Raw genomic sequence first — 10254 nt, 5'->3', positions numbered from 1 at the left:
AGACGTTGTCACAGCTTTCCTTGGGGCGGAGCTTTCCATAGAGTTTGGGTTTTTTACTCTGATGGCTGGCCAGCGGGTGGGGGTGGGGGACTGAGAGGGGCGGGGAGGGAACGAGGAGGGCAGTGAGCTGGGTCTGGCCAACCATTAGGGAAGTGAGAGTGGTCTGTGGGCGGGACCTGAGTGTTGGCGTAAGGAGGTCCTCAGGGGAGGGGCCTAGTTACTCACGAGCCTACAGGGGCTTACAAAGAGGACCTGAGTTCTGTTCCCACGCCCACAAGGTGACTCGAACCATCTTGAATTCCAGATCTAGGGTATCCGAATAGTTTCCTTTGAACTTGTAGGACACCCAGGCACACACGTTGTATATATACATACACATATTTGCATGCAAAACACTCATAAAACAAACAAAAACTTTTAAAATCTTATTTTTTTTTTAAACTTTAACCAATGGTGGATATTTTAACAAAAGCAAAATTATACCCCTTTTTCTGGGAATGAAACAGATCCAATTGAGCCTGAGGGTGGAGCAAACCAGATGAGGGCAGATGTGCTTGTTGGGCATAGAGGTATAAACTCTGCCACGATTGTTTTGGGTTCCTTTCTAAATAATTACAGAAGGTCGCAGTGGCTCTGTATAACCCTGTCAGAGGACACCCAAGGCTCAAAGGCCACAAGCAAGCTATGTTCTAATAAGCATCCATGGGCAGTCCTTAGCCTGTAGCCTTTCTCCTTTCTTCCCAGAGAAACACCCGGTGTGGAAAGACCTTCCAGGCTCCCAGGTGTCTGGCTGTAAGCCAGTGTCCAGGAGATCTTTCCTCATTGCATAGGGTGTCGGTTCCCCCACCCCATCACCCAGTACCCCGCCCCCCTCCCCCCAGTTCCTCCTCTGCAACCCCTATCACCACGGGCAGGTCAAAAGACACAACCGGCCGTGAGCGTTTTTTGGTTATTGTTGTTGGTTTTTTTTTTTTTTTTCTGGTTTCAGTTTTTTTTCTGCCTGAGTGGAGATGAAACATCACTCCTCCCACAGATGGGAAAGAGGTGCAGGTAGGGGTAAAGTGAAGGGACACCCAATGCATCACACGTGCATCACGCCGGACGTTGTGTTGGGGGTGGAGGGTGGGGGTGGACTCTCTAGGCTCCCACTCCCCGGTCGGCGCACGCCACTTGCCCGCGCCCTAGGCCGCCGAGCTCTGCAGGGGCCAGAGGCGCGCACCACGCCCGACACACCCGGACGGAGCAGCGGCCGGGTCTCCTACAGCGAAGGGCGCCGCCCGCCCGCCCGCCCGCGTGGTCCTGTCCCCAGTGCAGCAGACAGCTCACACCCTGCCTGCTTCTGCGAATCAGGTGGGTCCCGCCGGGCGTCTGACACTGAAGCCACGCGAGGGCTTCAGTGGGGAGGAGGTGTGGGTGAGCGGGAGCGCCGCTATTCCGGCCCAGCCCTACTACGGTCCTTGCTTTTGTCCTGGTCACTCGATCATTTCCTCTGTATCCACTTCTGAACTCTAGGCTCTGTCCCACCCTGAACAGTGTCGCTGCATCTGTTTGCTTACTGGGGTCTCCCGCCACCTTTCCTCGCTATCCGAATAGCTGATATTCAGGGCAGCACAGGGCAGGGCAGGGCAGCACAGGGCAGGGCAGGGCAGGGCAGGGCAGAGCAGGGCAGATCAGGTCGTGGGACCACCGGTACTAACCAGTGAGTGTAGAAAGCAGGAGGTGTCTTTTCCTGCTGTAGTCAGGACAAGGCGGGTTGGCTCTTCTTCCGGACAAGATGGGAAAGGGGTGCAGGTAGGGGCAAAGTGAGAGACACTCGAATTTGAGAGACAGACTCCTAACAGTGAAGGAAGGACCAAGCCAAAATCAAGCCTGGGCAAAGTCTCAGGCACTAACTTTGCTGTGTTGGGTGATGGGAGGTAATTTCGTCACAACTTTTCAAACCACCTCGTTCCCACTGCAAGGAGACACCATCAAGTGTTTGAAGATGGCAGGGGAACCTCTCAACAAAACACACACACACACACACACACACACGTTTTATTATTTTATATTTATTTTGCATGCAAAGTACTGTGTTTCATTATGGCATTTTCATACATATGCGATTGCACAAACTCTTGAAAATCATCCAAGAAACAGCAAAGCGGGAAATAATGTTGGGGGGGCGCGGAGGAGGGAGAACAGAGACTGGAGAGACTGCTGTCTTCCTTGCTGCGGGGGCCAGGAAGAGGCTAGGAGGGCGGGGATGTCAGCGCCACTAGCTCCTCCCCCAGGAAGGACCCCAGGGACTCTTATTTTTGTGGTTTTGCTTGTCTAGGCCACTATCGGCCCCAGAACAGATCTGCCTGCCTCTTTCATTCGCCCGGAGGTAGATAGGTGTGTCTCAGGAGGCTGGAAATTCTGGGTGGAGCCCTAGCCCTGCCTTTTCTTAGCTGGCTAATACCTTCCTTGTAGACTCTTCTTGGAATGAGAAGTACCAATTCTGCTGAAGACCTCGCGCTCTCAGGCTCTGGGTAGGCAAAGGCGAGGGGGCTCACCATGGCTCGGGTTGTCCAGGGGTTGGGGCATCAGGACTACGGGAGTCTCTGTCTTTGACAGTGCTTCCTTACAGTTATTTTTGGGAGTAGTTGCTTCTTCCTGATGGGAGCCGCGTGCAGGTCCAAGCTATCTTTTGCAAGTAACAGGTGTCTGGTGACTAAATGCAGGGCTGAACACTTCACTTGGGATTACCTGGTTCCAGAGACTTTGAGTATTGGCGCAGGCCCCAAATGGCCTAGGAGGGGTACCTGGAGACCCTGGCTCCTGCTCCTCCGATCTTATTACATAGAACCGATTCGTTTATTTCTACTTTCTGTGTTAGGAACGCCCCAAGAGGATATTTTAGGGAGGCCTCCTGTCCTCATTCCCTGTGATTAGGGCCAGTTTTCAGTGGAATGGCTGAGATCAGAAGGCGGGAGATCAATTGATTACTGTCAATGGCCCCCTGTGGCTGAACTTTACCGGAAGCATTCTGAGTTACAGAGCAGGACTGGCCGCCTTGCACTGGCCATACTGACTCTGAGCAGCCATTTGCCCGGTTTCTGACACTTCTGAGCCAGGGGCTGGTTTTAATTCCTTCTGGGTCTTGGTGAGACTTTTAGTGTACATGGGTCTCTCAGGTTCCCCAGCCTAACAGGATAAGCTTGGCACTGTTGGGTGGATTTATAGAGAAGGAAATCAAAGTTGGGAGAAGCCAAGTCACTGGTTTATGGGTGCTCAGGGATTAGATTGAATCTGAGGTTGGAATGCACTCCAGCCAGCCTCTAAGGCTTGTGAGCTTCCTGTTTGTTTGTTTGTTTGTTTGTTTGGAGTGTGTTTTTTGTTTTTTGGGTTTTTTTTTTTTTGTTGTTTTGTTTTGAGACAGGGTTTCTCTGTGTAGCCCTGGCTGTCCTGGAACTCACTCTGCAGACCAGGTTGGCCTCGAACTCAGAAATTTGCCTGCCTCTGTCTCCCAAGTGCTGGGATTAAAGACGTGTGCCACCACTACCTGGTTGCTCACTTTCTATTCAGCATTTCCCACCATGGCAAGAAAACGACTAAGGAACAGATGGCATGGCTCTGGGGGGTCGAGGGGGGAGTGGGGAAGGGCTGGGGAGAGTGGAAGGGAAGAGGCAGTAGGTGGGGCTGAGCATTTATTTCAACAGGTGCAGTTCAGGTATAAATATTATTTTTGAAGTGAATATGCTTTCTGATAAATAATCAGGAGTCTTTACAAGTCTGATAAATAATCAGGGGTCTTTACAAGTTATTACTAATTTTTAATTACACTCTAATTTACGTACACTAAAATACATAAACCGTAAACATTCTTGGTTTTAATGAGTTGGAAGGTTTTTAGATGGACAGTCCTTGTGTTTGGTCTAGGCTGGTCATTTTCTGAGAAGTGGCTGAGGTCTTGTGTGACAAAACTTTGCCAGGGGATGCAGCACACCTGTCTACTCACCTGGATAGTGAGTCCAGGGCAGACCAAAATACGGATACCACCAAAATCCAACTTGGCGGACCACAGAGCTTTATTGGTGTTATTTATGGGAATATGGGTGAGGGGTTACTTACAGAAGTACACATGACTCATGGAGAGCTGTATCATCAAAGGACAGGTGACAGGTCACAAAAGCTGGGAACCTGGAGCATAGCCTTCAGATAACTCAACAGTTAGAGAGTGTCCTTCCCAAGTAACTGACCCAAGCCTGGTCGAGGCAGCCCAGCTGGTTTCTGCTTCTTCCAGGCAGCTGCTCTGCTCTCAGAGTCTTCTTGGCAGCTCAGCTTCCGTCAGTCTGAGAGGAACTCTCAGTTTTTATTGCTTGCTCTTATAGGGAGGGGCCTAGTGAATCTGGTCAGTTTCAGGGACTTCCTGGATCTGTTTTTTGTTTTTGTTGTTGTTGTTGCTTACCTCTCTGTTTAAGGAACTCCTCTGAAGTACTGAATATTTTAGTCCAGAAAGAGAATGTTACACAAGTCTTGAGTTGTGTGTCTGGGGAAGGGGTGGAGTTCATTGATATAGACACCTGAACCCAGGACCTTTAAATACCCAGTTGGGTTGTTGTAATCCACTGAGTTATACTGTAAGCTCCTGATATTCTATCACTGAGCAATATCCTCTAGCCCTTGTGATGTTTTGAGATAGGGACTTGCTTTGTAGGGCAGACTGGCCTTGGGTTCTCTAATTTTAAGGGAGAGGACAATAGTGTGTTATTATTATAATCTTTGGGACTGATTAGAGTGAAGTTGTGCATAGTGGTGCACACCTTTAGTCCCAGTACTTGGGAAGCAGAAACAGGTGGTTCTCTGAGTTTGAGACAATCCTGGTCTACAAAGTAAGTTCCAGGACAGCCAGCGTTGTTACACAGAGAAACCCTATCTCTGGAGGAGGAAGAGGGGAAAGATGGGGTGGGGAAAGGATGTTATGTCTCCCAAGGCCATAGATATGACTTAGATTCCATTCTATGACTCTAAGAAAGGAGCTCTCCCTTAATGGGCCTCAGAAAAGTGCCCAGACCTCCCCATCTATGGGAGAGGTCCATCTTCAGTGGCTTACAAGCTCATTAATGCCTGTCTAGCTACCTAATATTTGCTCCTGAAGAGTTGAGACCTAACATTTAGGACATGAGTGCCTGGTGGATCTGGGTACTTGCATCTGAAATGGAGGCAGAGGAGGGCTCAGCATCTCCACACTTGCTGACTTTCAGGCCCTTGAGGTAACCCCTGGGGAGCCAGAGAGAAGAAAGTCAGAGGGTGGATCTGTTGTAAAAAGACAGGAGATATGGTAGCGTAGCCCCTGGGGTGAACGGGATCATTACCAAGATCATAGCAGACAGAACTCACTTCTGCCACAGAAATCCGGACACTGTCTTCCTGTGGACTAAATCTGATTTTTGTGGGTTTGTGTAAAACTGACAAAGCACTTAGCAGGATTATTGGGATGCACAGTGTTTTGTTTATGGTCAGGGAAAGCTGTGTTGACCATCTTCTTTTCAGAATGTATAATAGATCTGTCTCTCCATGGCTCCTCTAATCTAGAGGACAGGTAACTTGCAAGAACTTTCAGGACCCTCTGGTAAGTGTCCAATCATCCCTTGCAGTCTGGTTGACTCAGGTAGGGACCAAAATAAGGGCTATTCTTTTAGTCCCTGGATCTTCATGGGCTCTGGTCCAAGGTTGGTTGACTACTCCCCCCGCCCACCCCCTTCCCCCGGAAGGTTACTTAGGACAGTCCTGAAGAGAGGCTTGGACATAGGGCACATTTGATCACTTATACCTTTTATAAGGCAGACAGATCCCGCAGCAGGAGGATGTACATATTTTAATCATTATTTATTTATTTTGATCATAAAGCATTTTTTTCCCTCCCTTTCTTTCTTTCTACTTTATTTTTTCAGGACAGAATTTCACTGTGTAGCCCTGGCTGTTCTGGAACTCATTCTGTTGACCAGGCTGGTCTGGAACTCACAGAGATCCACTTGCCTCTGAGTGCTGGGATTAGAGGCATGTACCACCCTATGATCTGAAAGCTTCAATTACCAGTGATTGGTAACTCTAATGAGTTGAAGTAAACCCTAGGGACACTGTGCAGGGCCAAATCCACTTTTTTCTTTTTTAATTCTTCAGGATCAAGTTTGTGCTTATCATAGAGAGCACATTTGATGAGTGAATCAGCGATCAAGGAGGAGGAAGGCTAGGGAGCCTGTGAACTGTGGCTGGAGCATGCACTTCTAGGAGAGCCTTTTATCCTAGGCACAAATGTGTTGGAGGCTTATGGGTCTAGAGGAATCTCTATTCCCTTTAGGACCCAGTTGGTACATTAGGTAAAGTGTTTCAAGACCTAAAGAAATCACTGGTGTTCTTGATATATTCCCTCTCCAATAAATGCCAGCCACTACCAAAGCAAAGGCCCTAAAACCCATAGGGACAGAAAAGAAAGCCTGGAGATCAAATTGAGAGAAGAGCCAAAGGGTAGGCAGGCATGCATGGGCCACCATCAGGAACCTCCCTCCCCGAGCCTCAGTGTCTGGCCGTCCGTTTTGTCCTTGTTTATGACTCTCCTGTAGATGACAGACACGGTCTCTTTTGCAGGGTCTTCATCTTGCTGTTAAAAGAACTTAGACACAGGTTCCACAGGAAACTCATTTTATGAAAAATTGCAAGAAAAACAACAGGGCAGGCAAGGCATAAATCTTGTTAGGGCTGGAAGGAGCTGGCTAAGTGGGGGAAAGTCAGGCCTTTTGCCATGAGGTCCAAGGTAGGCTCTGCATTGGGGATCTGCAAGCGGCAGTGCGGGAGGCGGGGTGGGGGGGTGGGGGTGTCAGCAGAGAAACACTGATTCAGACAGGGTCACACCGAACACACTTCCAAAGGAAGGACAGAGGAGGGTCTACTGCTGGGTTTCTGTGTCAACTTAACACAAGCTGGAGTTATCACAGAGAAAGGAGATTCCCTTGAGGAAATGCCTCCATGAGATCCAGCTGTAAGGCATTTTCTCAATTAGTGATCAATGAGGGAGGGTCCAGCCCATGGTGGGTGGTGCCATCCCTGGGCTGGTGGTTCTGGGTTCTTTAAGAAAGCAGGTTGAGCAAGTCTTGGAGAACAGTCAGTAAGCAGCACCCCCCTACCACCACCACCACCACCACCCATGGCCTCTGCATCAGCTCTTGCCTGCAGATTCCTGCCCTGATTCCTCCAGTGATGAACTATTTTGGTAATGGCATTTCAGTATAGCAGTAGAAACCCTCACTAAAACACAGAAAAGGGGCAGTTAGATAGACTTTTTATATTAGAACTCAGGAAAGTGATCAGGCAACGAAATAGAAGCAATGACCTTTATTTATTTTAAGTTTTTTGAGACAGGGTCTCACTTAACCCAAGCTGGCCTAGATTATATGTAGTTAAGGATGGTCTTGGATCTCTGACTTCCTGCCTCCATGGAGCGCTGGATGACAGACACTGTGTAGCTCTGAGGATCGAATCCAGGACTGTGTGGGCTAAGAAAGGACGCTGCTAACTGAGCTACATCCCCAGCTGTATGGCTTCTGCAGTTGTCAGTACCCGTGTGAACAACTACCCAAAATGAGATAAAATATTTTCTTCAGGCCTAGAGAGATTGCTCCGATGTTAAAGCACGTGTTCTGCTCTTCTGAGGACCCGAGTTTATATTCCTAGCACTCAAGTCAGGTGGCTCATAAACGCTTGTGACTCCGGCTCCAGGGATCTGATACCTTCCTCCCCTCTGAGGGTACCCGCATGCTTGTGCACACACCCCATATAGACACACACACACACCTCATTAAAAATAATACATCTTAAAAAAGTTATCACCCTAGAAAATACACATTTTCTCCCTCACTGCCCCGCCCTCCCTCCACAATGCCGCCATTTCCTGGCTTTGTTGCCCACTCATGTTTTTTGTTTTTTGCTTTTTCTTTTGCCTGATCCTGGACTTCATGTAAGTAAAATAAGGCATATCTAGTTTATTTCACTCGCACAATGAGTTAAGATTCAATTGTAGTGTGCTTATGAGTAATTCGATTGTTCTATTGTTAAGCCATTTGCTTATCTCTTCTCTCATTAATGGCCAGGTTAGTCCCTTCCAGGGTTTGGGGCTAGCATGCAAACATTCTTGCTAAAGCCTTTTAGAAAGTTGGTGCTCGGGCTGGTGAGATGGCTCAGTGGGTAAGAGCACCCGACTGCTCTTCCAAAGGTCCAGAGTTCAAATCCCAGCAACCACATGGTGGCTCACAACCATCCGTAATGAGATCTGGCGCCCTCTTCTGGAGTGTCTGAAGACAGCTACAGTGTACTTACATATAATAAATAAATAAATCTTTAAAAAAAAAAAAAAAGAAGCCGGGCGTGGTGGCGCACGCCTTTAATCCCAGCACTCGGGAGGCAGAGGCAGGCGGATTTCTGAGTTCGAGGCCAGCCTGGTCTACAAAGTGAGCTCCAGGACAGCCAGGGCTACACAGAGAAACCCTGTCTCGAAAAACCAAAAAAAAAAAAAAAAAAGAAAGTTGGTGCTCATCCAGGAGTGAAATTACTCCCATAGCAGAACTGGAGTTGTTGAGATATGCCCATATGTGTGTGTGTGTGTGTGTGTGTGTGTGTGTACTAGAGTTGGTGGGATTTGTGTGTGTGCGTGCTCTATTCTTGCATGCATCAAGTCCAGAGGAGGATGTCAGGTGTCTTCCTCTCTGTCACTCTCCACCTACTTTTGTGGGGACAGGGTCCCCACCTTAGCTAGACTGACTGGCCGTAAGCCCCTGGGATCCGCTCCTACCGCTAACCGTCCCCCAGCACTAGGGTTCTGGGCACACATGACTGTGCCTGGCTTTAAACTTCACTCTTTATGCTTGTACTGCATACATTTAACCCATGGAGCCATCTCCCTGGCCTGACTGTTGGCCACAATATTCCATACTGATGGCTGATTTTATTTTTCCGTTTGAGTGACTGTCTGACACTGTCACTGCCTTGCTGCCTTGGCTTTTGCCCATTGAATTTTAGGTTTTGAAGGTCAGGGCATGAGTAGGACAAGATATAACATAAGATGGTGATGTACAGGCCCACTGTGGATTGTGCTGGTGATATGCAGGCCCACTGTGGATTGTGCTGGTGATGTGCAGGCCCACTGTGGATTGTGCTGGTGATATGCAGGCCCACTGTGGGTGGTGCTGGTGATATGCAGGCCCACTGTGGGTAGTGCTGGTGATGTGCAGGCCCACTTTGTGTGGTGCTGGTGATGTGCAGGCCCACTGTGGGTAGTGCTGGTGATGTGCAGGCCCACTTTGTGTGGTGCTGGTGATGTGCAGGTCCACTGTGGGTTGTGGTTAGGAAAGGACAGGACCATGGTGGTTGAGTATTTGTTACTGGTGGTCAGGATCTAGGCTGAGTGATTTTTCAGGTCCTTGACAACTCTTACCCAAAAAAGTGAAAATGAGGGTTCACAAGTGGATCTCTGTGAGTTGGAGGCCACTCTGGTCTGTATGGTAAGTTCCAGGATAGACAGGGCTACCTAGAAAGAGCTTGTCTCAAAAATAAATAAAGCCAAAAAAAAAAAAAACCCACAAGCAAAACAAAATATCAAAACCCCTTTGCTTGTCATGGTGGTATACACCTTTAACCCCAGTGCTTGGGAGACAGAGATAGACTGATCATTGTGTGCTCCAGGTCAGCCAGGGTTGCATCAAGAGACCCTGTTAAAAACAATACAGATTAACAAGAAAACCTACAAAGAGTTGATAGATTTACAAAAGAACCAAGATAACTTTCTGGAGGTAGGATTGACAGTGGGGGAGGGGTGGAGTGGTGGGAGGCATCTGGAGAGATGGCTCAGCTGTTAACAGTTCTTGCTGCTCTTGCAGAGGACCTGAGCAGCTCACACACCCACAGCTCACACAGCTTCACAAACTGCCTATAGCTCTAGCTCCAGAGATCCACTACCCTTTTCTGGCCTCCTTGGAGACCTGTGCTTATGTGCACAGTCCCTCCCCCCATGCACATGTATAAAAATAAAACATGGATGGAGCTGGGGGGAAGGGATACCAGGACATGTGAGTATTCTAAGGCCTAAGGGTTTCCTTTTATAGCATTCAAGAAAAGAAGGGCCAGTTATGAGAGGTGTAGTCTGGATGTCTCTGTTTTGATTTACAGATTAGGTCTCATTTTTCTTTTTTCTTTTTCCTTTTTTCTTTTTCTTTTCTTTCTTTCTTTCTTTCTTTCTTT

General features: G+C 48.3%; 1 protein-coding gene across 5 annotated transcripts in view; it reads left to right on the top strand.

The window, feature by feature from the left end:
* Positions 1 to 1297: 1297 nt before the first annotated feature.
* Positions 1298 to 10254, top strand: part of LOC110289655 (N-acetyllactosaminide alpha-1,3-galactosyltransferase) — a 67850-nt gene continuing 58893 nt past the window's right edge. For 2 of the 5 annotated variants that reach the window (XM_021155950.1, XM_021155949.1), the window contains exon 1: positions 2260 to 2513. The gene's annotated coding sequence lies outside the window, so the exon portion shown is untranslated. Of the gene's footprint in view, positions 1351 to 2259; positions 2514 to 10254 lie in introns of those variants that run through there. The other 3 variants (XM_029474554.1, XM_029474550.1, XM_029474551.1) reach the window with 2 other exon arrangements.

This window comes from Mus caroli, chromosome 2 (genome assembly GCF_900094665.2).
Source record: "Mus caroli chromosome 2, CAROLI_EIJ_v1.1, whole genome shotgun sequence".
Classification (NCBI taxonomy): Eukaryota; Metazoa; Chordata; class Mammalia; order Rodentia; family Muridae; genus Mus; species Mus caroli.
This window is presented reverse-complemented; position numbering and strand designations above follow the sequence as displayed.